Raw genomic sequence first — 15,467 nt, forward strand, 5'->3', positions numbered from 1 at the left:
AGGCAAGCAAATGGGATTTTTAATAGGGGCACTTCTTGCCTCTGCTCTGCTGGAGACTTTTTTGCCTTATTTTCTTTTCTTCTGGAGATAAACAAAACAGGAAATGAAACTCAAAAATGCACAAGGCATTTGTTCAGGCAAATAAAGGATCCAATTTTAAACATCCCTCGTGCTAAATTTTTTCCCTCATTCATACAGGCAGATCAAACCTTAGAGACAAATGCAATTTCTGTGGGAGCGCTTATGCCTTCCTGGCTTCCTGAGACTTGCTCAGTCTGAAACCGTGGCCTTTCCAAGAGCCCGTGGATTTCATCACTAGATACTTGTTAGATATTCCCTATGGCCTCCACTTCACAGATGGAGAAAGCGGGCTTCCAGGAAGTACAATTACTTACCCTAAAGGATACCCCGCTGGGCTAAGAGCTCTGGAGGCCACTGAATTCTTGCATGAGTTGTGCCCAACGTGGCTTTAAGAACCAGAGGGTCTTTTACAACTTTCAAAATATTTTCAGTCAGTGTGCCTCATCCTCATTGCTTATGAAATGCCTGTATATAGTCTAAGCACCACCAGGGGTAGTCAAGAAGACGAAATTGAGTCCTTTGAGTGCTTACCATCTTGTTAAGGAATCAGTGGGATAACTTTCATCAAATCCTTTCAATATCCTCTTGTGTAAATCAGGGTTGCCAGAATGAATCCCTTTCTAGGTAGAAAGCAAAGCAGAAAGAAAACTTATCTATTAAAAAATATGAGGAAACTCAGAATCTCCAGAGATTCAAGCAGGGAGTTCTCACAGCCTGGAGGCCCTGTGGCTTCTGAAATCATGGTATCTCTCTGCCATATTCTACCTCTTTTGCCAGAAAATGACATCTTTTGAGCGTCTGCTTTCTCTCTTAAATGAGTGACTGATTAGCCAAGTTTAAGTCTTGTGGCTTCACATTAGGTGCCAAGAAGGCTGAGAAAGAGTTCATTCTGATCAAAGTTCTAGCTTTTACCTAGAGAAAGCTTCATTCCAATGTTTCCCAAACACAGGAAAACTGTTAAAGACTCTGGCATCCGAAAAATGGCAAATATTTGCCAGTGCATGACAGTCATACCAGCTGATACCCTCATAATTTCGTACTTAGTTTTATATAGTAGCCTGCTAACTCTTTTTCCTCTTTTCTAATTCTTCTATCTCCATTCCTTACTCTACATAATTTCTAGATTGATTTTTCTAAAATGCAGCTCTCCAGTCCTTTAGCGACTCCCTAGTAAAATGTCAATATTTCCAGCAGGAGCTAAGCATTAAACAATTAACCTCAGTTTCTTCTATGGAATTAATCTGGGGAGCAGGCATCACTCCCAAGAGAATGGAACACAGTCTAGGTGAATTTTACAAGGCACATTAAAGACTCAGAGGAAGGCAGAGCCCCTGAAGCAGGCAGCCAGGCCAATGGAAGGAATGGGGTGGGCAGAGACAGCACTAAAAGAACACTTGTTTGTCCTTGAGCGTATCCTTGGTACTGAGATGGGCTCCTGGAACACAGGGGAAGGAGGGAAGGAGACAAAGTCTAGCCTGGGAATTGGAGCCTGGAAGGCTTCTAGAACTTAGCTTTATGCCTGGCTCATTTTGACAACAATGGAGCCCAGGAAGAAGACATCTTGTTTTTGCCATCCGGAAGAAGAGGGGCCTCAGTATACAAGGAAGGAGCTTTATCAGGAAGGATGGATCACACTGATACCTACTTAGCCTGATTTCCATTGATTTAGGTCAAACACCTTTTTGCAGAGATGGAGAAAAAATGGGTAGATAAACGTAGCACTGGCCATCCCTGAGTGAGGAGGTAATGTGCTTCCCTTTAATGACCATGTAGGATCTAGAACATAGTGTGAATAACTCTTCAGTGGATTTTCTTCATCCAACATTTGCCAGGAGAGAAGCTGTGGCTTGTAAGCACTGTCAGTCTTTATGTGTCTTGGTTTCCTGTGTCTAATATGGTGACCAGAATATGTTTTCAAACCTTCCATTCACTTTCTTGGCCCTGAGAATTCTGTTCTCTGAGGCCTGGCAACATGAGAGTATTCATGTTGTTATTCCCCTTAGGAAGGACCAGGAGGGGAAACCTGTGACTCCATAAGCACATGGAGAGGTAGAACTGGACTGGTTGCCCTGTGGTCAGGTCCTGAGCTTTATGGTCCTTCTTGGCCTTGGTGGCCAGAACAGTGGCTTTCCTATGGCTTCAATGGGAAAGGAGAAGATGATTCTTAAGCCTGGGGTGGACAGACAGGCCCCACTTGGATGCTTCTTAGCTACAGGCAGGGTGGGATAAGAACAATTTTCTGGAAGCTCAGCCTATCTTCTTCATTTGGGCATTCATTCATTCATCAAGCCTATCTTCACCAAACACCCCTATCTGTCAGGCAGTGCAATAAATCAGGGAGATGCAAAGGAGCTTAAATTCATGGAAGGAGAGAGGACAATGACCCTTGGGTGAGGTGTGTACCGGTGATCAAAGAATGAAGTTACCAGATGGGTGCGGTGGCTCATGCCTGTAATTCCAGCACTTTGGGACGTTGACGCTGGAGGATTGCTCGAAGCCAGCAGTTTCAGATTAGCCTAGGCAACAGGATAATCTCGAACTGAATTTAGGAAATTTTTTCAATCACTGGAAATCAGACATTAATGGAATTAATCTGGGAAGTAGGCATCACTCCCAAGAGAATGGAACATAGCCTAGGTGAATTTTACAAGGCATGGAAAAAGGCCTTGTACATCAAACATTTCTTTACCCATCTTTTTCTCTTCATTTCTGCAAAATGTGCTTGATCTAAATCACTGGAAATCAGCCTAAATAGGTATCAGTGTAGAGCCTCCAGAGCCTTCTGATGAAGCTCCTTCCTTTTATACTCAGGCCCCTTTACCGGATGGTAAAATATGTTTATATATACATGCACATACGAGCATGGAGAGGCAGAACTGGACTGGCTGAGCATTCATGAGTATGCTGAACAGCAAAGCTGAGGCAAGAGGTGCTCCTATTAAAAATCCCATTTGCTTGCCTAGCCCCTTGGTGACCTCCGTGCTGTGGGTGACATTCACTGCCTCCAGGAAAGCCAAGGTCAGTAGGTGCAGTGGGTAGGTGGGAATGCTGGCAGGTGAGCACTTCTTTCCCTCATCACACCATTTTTTCCTCCCTTTCTGCAAAAATGTGTTTGACCTAAATCACTGGAAATCAGACTAAAGAGGCATCAGTGTAAAGCCTCCGGAGACCCCGATGAAGCTCCTTCCTTTTATACACAGGCTCCTTTACTGGATGGTAACATATATATAATATATTATAATATATAAATATTACAATATCTGATATAATCTATGTTATAATACAATATGTATAATTATATACATATATATACATTTTTTCTTCCTGGGCTACAATGTTGTCACAATGAAACAGGCATAGCTTTGGGGTAGGAGACAAAGGACAGTGGCACCAGCATATAGCTATGAAAAAATTAAAAATTATCCAGGTATGGTGGCATGTACCTCTAGTTCCAGCTACTCAGGAGGCTGAGGTAGGAGGAGCACTTGAACCCAGAAGTGGGAGGTAACAGTGAGGCATGATGGCGCCACTACACTCCAGCCTTGGTGATAGAGCAAGACCTTGTCTCTAAAAAAAGAAAAGTAAAGTAAAGTAAAGAAAGAACCCAGAATGGAAACCTCCTTCTTTTCCCCCAAATAATTCTGACAGTTCTTCTCCTTCCAAATGCCCACATCTCACCAATGCCCACATCTCACCAATACGCACACTCTCCCGCACAGTTGCAGATCCTCTTGTCTACCATGGAGCTTAGGATTACATAGCGGTAAAAAGGGGGTGAAGGGAGAGAAGGGAGGCAGCAGAAAAGCCAGGAGAGAAAGATGCTCCTCAGCAACATGTAGGACTCAGAACTCTTCAGCAGGAGGAGGGGAAACCCTGGTGCCTCACCTGCTGGCTTCCCCCGCTCATGCTTAGAATTTGCTTCCTTCCAGGGGCAGAACCAGGACCTCCTGCCTTGGCCTCCTACCTGCATGAGTGGCTGTCCACTCTCGACATCCACTGCCCACGCTCTGTGGCCACAGGTGAATGTGTGCATCTTCCCTGCTGCCCCGAACCTGGGATTTGCTTCGTGTGCAGGACTGGAACAGGGATCTGCACACAAGAGATTCCTATTTGATGTGCTATCCAGGGCTCTTCAGAAACTCCCCCTTGTGAAGCTGTTAGCACAGCCTGGGATTTTACATCAGGAGAATAAACCAGGAAAGAACAGAGACAGAGAATTCTTTAGTCACCACCAGAAAATGCTCTCTAGTGACCCAGAACACTTGTCCTCAGCTCAGGGCACACGAATTCAGGGCTCTCACCTGAGGCTTCTAAACTGGGTCTACCCCAGACCCTTGAATCCACCCTGGTGCTTTTGAGGAAAACTGGGAGAAACCCTGGGCAGGACTCTCAGCTGCCACCTGCCTGATTCTCGTGGGTGAGTAGTACTGACAGCAGTAATCCAAAAATACGACACATGGCCTTGAGAGAGAAGCAAAGGCTATCTGCTCAGTAGAAAATGCCCCCATTTCCCAATTCTAGACCTGGCCTAGCCTTGGCTCCCTTACCTTGTCAATAAATCAGCTTCATTTCCTGTCTTATTCTGGCTGCTGGGAGACGGCTTTCTGGAGTCATTTACCTATTGGGTCCCTTCTCCGAGAACTCAGTCCCCACACAGGTGCAGCTGGCATGCGCTCTCAGTCTCAGCCCTGAGGCCTAAGGCACTGGATGTCTCGGGGCAGACAAGAAGTACGGGTTATGTGGGGTAGATAGGAAGTATGAGTGATTTGGGTAAGCAGACTGGGGGAGGGTGGGAAAAAAGGTGTCATATTTGTGGATTAATGCTCTCATCCATAAAAGAAACCCCCTGCCCTATATTCTATGGTGAAATTGCAACAAAAATACCTGTGACTCCAAATGTGCCCCATTCTTTCTCCTTTCCTTCTTTGCCCCTTCCTCAGACACAGTTTACCTGTCTGTGACTTCCACTTTGTGATCTCATAGACTTCAGAGATTTCCACACAAGCCACATTTCTTACAGTTCAAAATCCTGATCATGTATAGCTTCAACTCATATTTTTTGCTCCTAGACTTGAAGTAAGTGTTCATAGCATCAGTTTCTATTTTATGTAGAAAAAAAATTGTCCCATAAAAGCAATATCAGGCTAGTGAGGGAATGAGAAATATATAAACATATGTCTCTCATTCCCTCACTCCAAAATCAATACACATTTTTTGTTGTTGTTGTTGTTTTAAAAAAAGCTCTTCTATATTTGAGATATTTTCAGCTTTCTTTCATTGTCTTAAACATCTGTTAGGTTGCCTTTCTGCAGACAGTCGCTAAATAATATGGTTTATTTTGGGTAACTGATTATAGGAAACCATTCCATATATCCACAAAATAACATTTTTAATCACATCTTCTTTTCAACTTTAAAGAACCAAATGATTTCCTTATCTTGACATGATTTATCATTTGAGCATGAGCCAGGGACCTAGGAGGATGTTATCTATAGCTCCTTCACATGAAGGGTTCTTATCAAGCAAGCAAAGTTTACAATCACAGCCAGAGAATAGAAGAAAAACAAATGATATGGTCAATAGTTCTCTATGTCAGAGTTTTTTCAGACGATCTTATCTAGTGAACCTCTTTCCAAAAAGCTTGCAGACAATGTGATTTTCCATTAACTGCAGAGATATGGTAGGTGATGTGGATAATATTTTGAACTTTTCTCTTTTCACTGGCTGTCAGCTAAGACTCCTATTTTATTTCTTTTTGGACATTAGTTGGGGTTTTTCCCCCATGAGCTCAAAGCCTTTGTTGCTGAAGATTTTCTCTCATGACAGATTGTTTTGATCAGAAGCTTAAAAACCATAAGGAAAAGGCCACCTCTCTGTTCTCTCGTGCTCTCTTGGGACTTAGTGACTCGTGTGGCTCAGTTGGAGGTGTATCCCCAGGTTCACGTTGCTACCAAAAAAAATCCCCAGCACCTCCTTCCCCAGTCTTTTTTTTTTTCCTTTGAGGTGGGGGTCTTGCTGTTGCCTAGGCTGGTCTCAAACGCCTGGGTTTAAGTGAGCCTCCTGCCTCAAACTCCAAACTGGCTGGGATGACAGGGACGCGGCAGCCTTACCCAATCTCATTGATGGCTGTTCTTGCTTCCTGCTAACTTCGCTTCAGGTGACTAACCATCCTGGTTGCCCAGGGCTGATGGTTTCCTGGGACATGATATCCCTAGTGCTGGGAAAGGCCCAGGTGCCATGAAAGGCTGGTAATGCTGAAACTCCATCCTTAAACCTGGAGGATGTTATGCCAAGTGGACTGAGCCAGGCACAGAAAGATAAAATACTGCCTGATCTCATTTATGTGTGGAATCTAAAAAAGCTGACTACACAGGGCATGGTTACCAGGGTTGGGAGGTGGGAGAAATGCACAGATGTTAGTTCAGGGGTACAAAGTTGCAGTTATGTAGGATGAATAATTCAAGAAATCTAATGTATGGCAGAAGACTATAGTTAGTAATACTGTATTGTACACTGGAGATTTGCAAAGAGACTAGATTTTAAGTGCTTTCACTACGCCCCGCCCCCACCCCGCCCCATCCCACACAGGTAACTGTGAGGAGATGAATATTAACTAGTTTGATATGAATAGTCATTCCTATGTATGTGTATATATACATATCATATTCTTTATTATGTATATATAAACATGTTGCACACTTTAAAGAAATACAATTTTATTTAAAAGTAAAATAAAAATATAATAAAATTGCATCCTCTCTTAACCTTTCAAGGACAGTATTCCACCAAAATTCTAATTGTAGGATGTATCCTAAATAATGTCTCCCCTTTCTAGTGCACCTTTATTTTTAGTGTAGAAACATGCTCTTATTTCTCACATTCAAAATCAGCAATAGACAAAACTCAGTTCCCTGATCAGTCACATCCCGTGCCCCTACCCGCCTCTGCGGCCAAACACCTGGAAAGGGAAGCCTCTCCTTGTCTCCAGCTCATTTCAAGCCCCTGTGCCTCAACCCACTGCAATCAGCCATCACCCCACCATGCTGCCAACACTGGCCCCATGGAGGTCACCAAAAACTGCAGACGGATAAATCCAACTTTCTCAGTCTTCCTCCGACTTGGCCATCAGTGGTGACAGGACTAATAGGCTGACCACTCCCTCCTCTTTGCTACACCTTCCTCAATTGGCTTTTAAGACACTATCCTCCTGTTCCTCATCTCTGCTCCTTGGCTGCGTCTTCAGTGCGCTTCCTCATCCCTCCTCATCTCCTTGATGCCTAAAGTTGAGGAACCCTAGAGCTCAACCCTGGCTCCTCACCACCATTGGCCTGGACCATTTTGTCTGAATTATCATCATAATGATCCTATCTGGTCTCCCTGCATTTGCCCTTCTCCTTCCCCTCTACCACAGTGGATTCTCAACTCAGCAGCCAGAATTATTGTAATGAAAATGTCAGATCCCATTACTTCTCTGCTGAAAACCCTCAGAGGCCTCCCCTACTCAGTCACTCAGAGGAAAGCCAAAGGCCTTGCAGGATATGCTATGCTCTCTTGTTTCTCTGACCACCACTGCTTCCCCAATCCCTTCACTAACTAGGCTCCACCACCCTGGCCACCTTGCTGTTCCTTGGAAAGGCCCGGCACCTCCTACATGCCTAGGAGGGTGGCTATGAGGATGGGGTTGCAGAGGGTAGAGCAGATGATCCACAGCTGAATTCAACTGCACCAGAGAACATGCATCTTTGCAACAAAGGAACGGGGAGAAGGGCTAAGGAAACGGAATAAGGACTCGGTGCGCCCACTGTGGCTCTGCCTTGCCCTTACTACTATTCCTAGCCCTTCCGGCTGGGCCTGACCAGTGGGAGGCAGTGGGAAGAATTTGGAGGGTGAGGGAAGGGAGATGCCATGGATTTTGCTCCCTCCCACTCTGCCTTGGGTAGCTTCTCCGCCAGCAGTTGCATCTCCTGTGATTCTGGCTCTTGTTGAACCAGCCCACAGGGACCCAGCTCATATTTGGTGACCTTGACTCTTGGGCTTCAGTAACACTGCCTCCTCCTTTTGTTTTTCTAGCCTAGGAGTGGCCGTGGCTTCCTGATGTGGCTAATACCTGAGGAACCTCATCTCTCTCTATTGGCTTTCCAACTCCTCCATCACCTGTGTTACCAATTCCCTGAATTAAATTATTTGTTTTAAATACTAACATAGATTCTGTCTTCCTGGATGGGCCTTGGCTAACGCCCTTGACTCTTGGGACTATGTGGGCTGCCAGATGGTGGTCAGCTGTGATCCAAACTGCTCAGCCCACACGGTTGGTACTTGGCTCACATCAGTTCATGTTTCTTAATGGCTCAGTGTCCAGGTGAGACATCTGAGAATAAACACTCACAGCTCCAGATTGAAATGAGCTTACAGTTTAGATGGGAGATGAGGAATATTTCTACGAAAAGAGCAAACAACAATTCAAGGCAATGTGTGATTAAATGCCAAGATGCCTGGTAAAGACAATTTGTACTGAGACTAATTCTCCAGACCTTAGATTCTGCATCACATGTGGATTTTCTACCTGTCCACATATGAGTCACTCTAAAGTGAAAAAATGCATAGAAAGGTCAAGGCTCAATCACAGAATATTTGTATGTTATTATTTTCAATATATAAATTCTGACACTGAGGAAAGCTAACTCGCATGCTCCTTGGAAGAAACATGCCCCTATTTGCAACCTCTCTGATAAAGATCATTTAAAATCATTTCCAGTGGGTGCGTGTAACTCAGTCAAAGTAGAGGTGGGCTTCAAGTAGGTGACTGTGATGTATTCGTGACTTATCAGGCTGGTAGGAAAAGACAACCGTGAAGACTCCTTTCCTGCAATTTCCTGAGCTGCTTTTCACACATATGTGTTTATAATAAGAGGAATATTCACAAACCAGTGTTCACACAGCAGACATTTCCCCAGTTTGAACCATTTCCTTGCCTCCCTTCAATAAGAGTGGAGCCCAGGCCTACCTTTATAACTACTTCAAGTGACAAAGTTTTCTTTCTCTTTAACTCATTTAATCATTCAACAAATGTTGTTGAGCACCTAATTTGCTCCAGAAATTAGTCTAGGTACTAGACACACAATGGTGAATCAATAAGGCGCAATCTTTTCCCCATGGAACTGGCACAGAAGCATTATAGAAATTTTCTCTAAATGGAGGCATACTCTACCTGGGAGTAAGGCTCGCAGAACATGGCCCACTGAAAGTAGCTGGATTTTTCTTTACATTAGAAAATAAGTTTGACATAATTCAATATCATCTGTTTTGTGGTTTCAGTGTCAAGAAATTCAGAAAGAAATTTAGATTTAGTTTTATTTTTTTCTTGATAGGAAAAATTTTAAAAATGAAATAAAAATAAATTTAGCATGATTTAAGTCTGAAGAACTTTTATTAACTTTTAAATTGAGGTGCAACATACATATAGAAAAGTTTACAAGTCATAAACTCAGAGATTGATGAACTATTACAAAGTAAACACACCTCTGTAACCACTTCCCATCAATAGAGTGAACATTATTGAACCCCATAGAGCTTCTGCTCTCCTTCCCCAAATTACCCTACATCTCCTGACCTCTAAAACAATAGATTGCTTGTCTGTCTTCGAACTTGGTATAAATGAAATCATATGGTATGCGTTTTCCAACTTATTTTGCTCAATATGTTTGTAATATTCATCCGAATTGTTGCATGAAATGATTCATTCATTTTAGTTGCTGTTTAGTATTCTGCTCTATGAATGTATCCAAATTCATTTATCAGTTCTATTGTTAATAGATATTGGGGTTGTTTCCAGTTTTTAGTGATTATACGTTGTGCTGTTATGAATATTCTTAAATATATTTTTGGTGTACATGTGTACACATTTCTTACAAGAGTATATTTAGCAGTGAAACTGCTGGAATAAAGTGTATATATGTAATAAAATGTAGTGTAAAATGTCATTTACTAAAATGGCTGTGCCAATATACACCAATAGGTACCAAAATGCACCCAGGTTTACATAAGAGGACCCAATGCTCCCTATCCTTGTGAATTCTGAATATTTTCAGACATCTAAATTTTGTTCCTTCTAGTAAGTGTGATGGTTACTCATCATGGTTTAAATATCCCTGAATTCTAATGAGGTTGAGCCCCTTTTCATGTTTAGTGGTCATTAGAATATCATTTTTTGAAGTGCCAGTTCAAATGTCCTGTCCATTTTGCTATTGGGTGTCTGATATTTTTTGTATTGATTCTTATGTGTTTTGCATACTCTGGGACATAGCTCTTTTCAGATGTATGTGTTCCATGTATCTTTTCCCACTTATGGCTTCATGTTTAAAATTCCCTTAATGGTGTTATTTGATGAATAGTTTTTAATTTTTATGTAGTCAAATTTGTCTGACAAATAAGTTATTAAAGTGGAAATAATTATGAGACTATGGTTTTATAATAAAAATGTTCACCAAACACATAAACATCAATTCTAAATTTATTGCAGCTAACAGCACAGTTTCAAAGTATATAAACCAAAAATGTACAGAACTGAAGTAAGATATTTAAAAATCTATAATCTTTTATTAGTAGTAATAGACTGGATGAAGACATAAAACCTTACTCTACACTGCTTATAAGAGGCACAAATGAGATATTAACACACTGAAAGTTTAAAAAATGGAAGGATGAAAAAGGTATGTGATTTAAACATTAATCCAAAGGAGGTTGGTGTTGGAATGTTGAATTAGCCCAGCAACTCAGAGGCAACATCTAATTTGTCATGATGCATTATCCTGACATGGGCCAGTTAAAGTATTATTTATTGATCAATCCCTCTTTTGGTTTACTTTTGAACTTTGAAGTGAACTACATTATGATATAGCTATATCTACTAATAGAATATTCTATTTTTCTATTATCCAAGTTTCTCCATGGGCTGTGAAAAAAATATATAATCAGTTTTAGAATACAATGTGTCAGTAACTTACACAATGGCTGCAGTCTTTTATTTGTTTTTCCATCTCCATGTAGCAGCAGCTGTAGGGCAGGAGATGCAGGATGTTTTAGTTCTTTATTGTATTTTCCCTGCTGTTCATTATCTTATATTTTCTTTATACTTGACAAATATGTGGCTTGAAAATATTACCTTAAATCAAAGATGATAATCTGATATGTATGCATTGGGGGATTTAGATTTCCTGAGCCCTCATGAACACAGGAACATGTGAACTATTTCTGTTGATTATTTTTCTTTGTGGATAATATATAAGTTTGATGGCATCTCTACATCCAGGTCTGCCTGAAGAAATGCGACTTGGAAGGAAGAGGACAAAGGCATCTGAGAAATATAGAAGCACCATGAAATCCAGGGATTTAACCTCTTAAGCTACCAAATACATTCCCAGTTCCTAAGACAGAAATCCATAAGCCTTTTAGCTGCTCAGAAGCCCATGGGGCACAGCCCAATGTTGCCTTGTCCCAGCCTTGTCCTCGGCTCCACTCTGTACTAATCCCTGTCATCTCCTCTCCCTTGCAGGCAGTTCCGCTAATCTGAGCCATCTGTGCATCTTGACCACAAGGAGGATACCACCCTGAGCCTCCAAGACCAGTTGGCCAAACAGAGATTTGGCTACTCCTCCAGGGAGAGGTTTCTCATTATGTCAGATGCATCTCTCTCAGAAGCCCTTGCAATCAGTCAAACCATTTTGTAATATCAGTTCTGATACGCAGCTCAAGAGGCACCATGGGTGCAATCACATCTGACATAATATAGCTGCTAGAACACTTGGTCTGGCAGTTTTAGAAAGGGATTTTTGTGATTAAAACACTCTCTCTCAGGGCAACATCTGCGATGCCACCTACATCTTTCGCCTGAGGGATTCCCAGAGGGTCAATATCACCTCCTTTTCCCTTCTTTTGCTAAGTCAGTGAAGAAAGAGCAAAGACAAGTGAGTCAGAGCTTGGGATAAATTATTACACATATGTCTGTGCATGTTTGCATCTGAGAATAAATGAAAGAAAAATTAACCTACTGTTTTGCTGTGAAAGTTATATTATTAATTGGTTCCCTACAATGTGTTTTAGCTAAAAAGTAATAACTCATCATTAGGGTGCTGCCCAAGAGTATTACGCTACCATGGAAACAGCCTGTAAGAAAAGACAATCTTTCATTTTCCCGCAGAGATACCATTTCATAGATGTTTTAATAGAACATTCAACATATATACACACACACACACACACACACACACACACACACACAGCATAACTGGTGGCCTGTCCCTAATAAAGCATCTTCCCTCAGATGCAGTTCTCCTAGCAAAGTCCTCTGGTTCTTATCTCCCAATAGCAAAGAAGCCATCACATCTCGGGTTCCCGCTGCTGGGTGTCAGCAGATCAGAGGCTGGGAGGGGCCCACATCTGAATTCCCTTCCATTTTAAGTCAGAAGGAACCTACATCTATAGGCTTCCTGGGTGTGGAGCCAGTGTTAATCATTTCAGTGGAGTACTTGGCACAGCTGTATGTAGGCACCGTTCCAGGTTCTGAAGATTCACCAGGTATTGAATAAGAAACAGGTGTTGAATAAGAACATGATGGTCAAAGAAGTCATTTCTGAGAGCCTTGTGTGAGATGAAGGAGATCAACAGGGTGACATGATAGAGCGTCAGCAGTGAGAGGGGACAGGGAGGGAGATAAAGTGGTCAGAGAAAATTTCTCTGGAGAGAGAGTATTTGAACAGAGATTAAAGGAAGAGAAAGAGCCAGAAATCCTAAAAATTATCTGAGGAAGATTATTTCAGCAGAGGAAACTGAAAGGGTGAAGGTTACCTCTGAAAAAAACTGAATAATCTCTTTTTCCCAGAAAACATTCAGCCAATGTAGCTAGAGAGAGGTGAGTGGGAGAAAAGGAGGGAAGCATGTTGTCTGGGCTTGTGGGGCCCCGTGGCCTGTAGTCAGCAGCTTGGATTTGTTCTAAATGCAGTAGGAAGCTATTGGAGGGTATTAAACAGAAGAAAAACTGATCTGATCTGATTTGTTAAAAGACTACATCAAACTGTGGAAGCCCCTGTGTTTGGGGCTCAATGTGAAGCATCTTCCCTTGACATCCTTAAGTGCTTGTTCTGCTCCTTAACCCCTGGTCATACCAAGCGGTCATCATTTCCTAGGGAGAGAAACCAAGCTCAACTTTAGCATCAAAAAGCACCCCTCATATCCATGGCTTGTTATGTTTTCAAAGTAACGAAGCAGTAATACATGAAGTTGATATGTTACAAAAGAGTTCAACCTCAGCCTTTTCCTTTTTTTAGATTTTGCACTAAAACTTAATGCTACAATTACCCATGCTTTTTTGATCGTTGTGCACTTTTTAATTAAGAAAGTATATCAAACATAAAAAGACATTGGGTCAAAACAGCCAAGCAATCTGCGCTTACTTGGGATGGAAACAATTTTAATTGATGCAATTTGCAGCCATTTAAATATTTCATATTTTGTTATTAACACTGCAGGGAAAGTGGGCACTTCATGCTGACAGACCAATGGAAAGAGAATTGCTGGTTTTGTAATTTTCACTTGCTCAGGTCTCATTTGGCTTGGGGTTTGCTGTGAGTCGTGTGGGTCAGGTGAATGCTGGGTCCTCAAAAGACAGAGGACAGAGGACTGGAAAGTGATATTTCATATTTGAACCTGGTCATTAGCACTAGAAAGGTGATGGAGCTGTGATTTTGTAAAAGCTGTTTCTTCCTTAATACTGTGTGAAAAAATCTTCCAAATAAGTATTGTAGCTTAGTGCTTAGATTTCATGATGCCCGCTGCAGGAGATGTGGGTGAATGTACTCAATCAGCTGTTTAATTAGACAGCCCCAGCTAGCAAAGAGATTGCCTGTTGAGTTAAGCATTTCCTGATTTTATTCCTTGTCTCCAGCTCACAGTGGAGTCTGTGGTGCTTTCTGATTTACATCGGTCTGAATTCCCCCTTTAGGGACTGGAAGAAAAAGGTAGAAGAGGATTAAAACAGGGAGTACAGAAATGAATAGCTCCTTCACCTGTTAACATCCACTATGGACAACATTTTTAAAAAAAAATTAACTTACACAAGAATAGGAAAGACTCTAGTTCACAGTAGGAGGAGCATGATGAGATCTAAGGTATTCCTTCTATCACAGACAGTTCTAGAAGGACTGTGGAGCTCTTTGGGGGCAGTCTTGACCAAGTGTCTCTTTCTTTCTATCTGCATACAAAAGTTAAAGAACAGGGAACTGGATAAGACCATGCAGACCTCTTTTAAGGACATTTTCCAAAAAAACCATTGTGTGGAAAAAATTCTGTCAAGCCTGCAAAAGTTGTTAGATCTCCAAACCCATCTATCTCTCTTTTCCAACACCGACTTACTCACCAGGAAGAGAAACAAAAGCAACTGCCCGGAGCTGAAGCAAACAGAAGCTTCCCTGTAAACATGGGTTCTCATAAAAGCACAAATGAAATGGAGGGCAGAGGCAGGGAGTTGCATTTTTCATTAGACTTTCACCATGTGAGTGCATTTTTCTCCGCAAGTGTCCTCGTCATTGGACTCTCAAAGACCTAACATCTAGTTAGTTCTAACCACATCTGGTCAGAGCAGAGAGAAGCTCCCAGCACAATCAGGCCACTGCTGATGACTTCTGACTAGAATCCCAATGGACTTGGGTTTGAATGTTGCTTGAGTACAGTATGTTGTGTGGAAATGATATTTTCAATATCTTTCTTCCAAATCCAGTGGTTGAAGGTTTTAGGGGGAAAATCAGGAGAAATGCTTTGGGTTCTTACCACTATCTAGTAGAAGACAATAGTTACAACTTGAATACATATGAAAAGGGTTCTCTTTCAAAGACCAGCTATGGCATTTGTATAAGATACCTTTAGTGCCATACATAATATGAGACCAGCTCAGAGGACATGAGGTTTGTCAGAATATATGGCTAGGAGGAATTCTGTACAAATCTATTGCTACATATGGATTTCCTTTGATGAATATTTAAAGCCTATAGTTTACTTAAGATTTTTTGCTTGATGCCTTGTTTAATTAAAGCCTCAAGAAATTTACTTTGGCTTTTTAATAGGAGACTCTTAACTACTTTTTTTCACACGTATAATTTCCTGCATGTTATTTTTCCATTTCTATCTAGTTTTTTTCTAAAAGTGAAATCTGCAGAACTGAGGTCATTTTTTGGAACTACCTGGAGTGAATCCAAAAATTGTGAGATGCTCTGGGGAAACTGTCTAGATGTATCAAGTGTGACTGTTAGGGAACATCTGGCCTCATGAAGCCAACACACCCACACCCACAATTTATTCAGGAACTAATTATAACCCTACATAATCTTAAACATGCT

Source organism: Trachypithecus francoisi, unplaced genomic scaffold, assembly GCF_009764315.1.
Source record: "Trachypithecus francoisi isolate TF-2019V2 unplaced genomic scaffold, Tfra_2.0 Lachesis_group5, whole genome shotgun sequence".
In the NCBI taxonomy this organism is placed as follows: Eukaryota; Metazoa; Chordata; class Mammalia; order Primates; family Cercopithecidae; genus Trachypithecus; species Trachypithecus francoisi.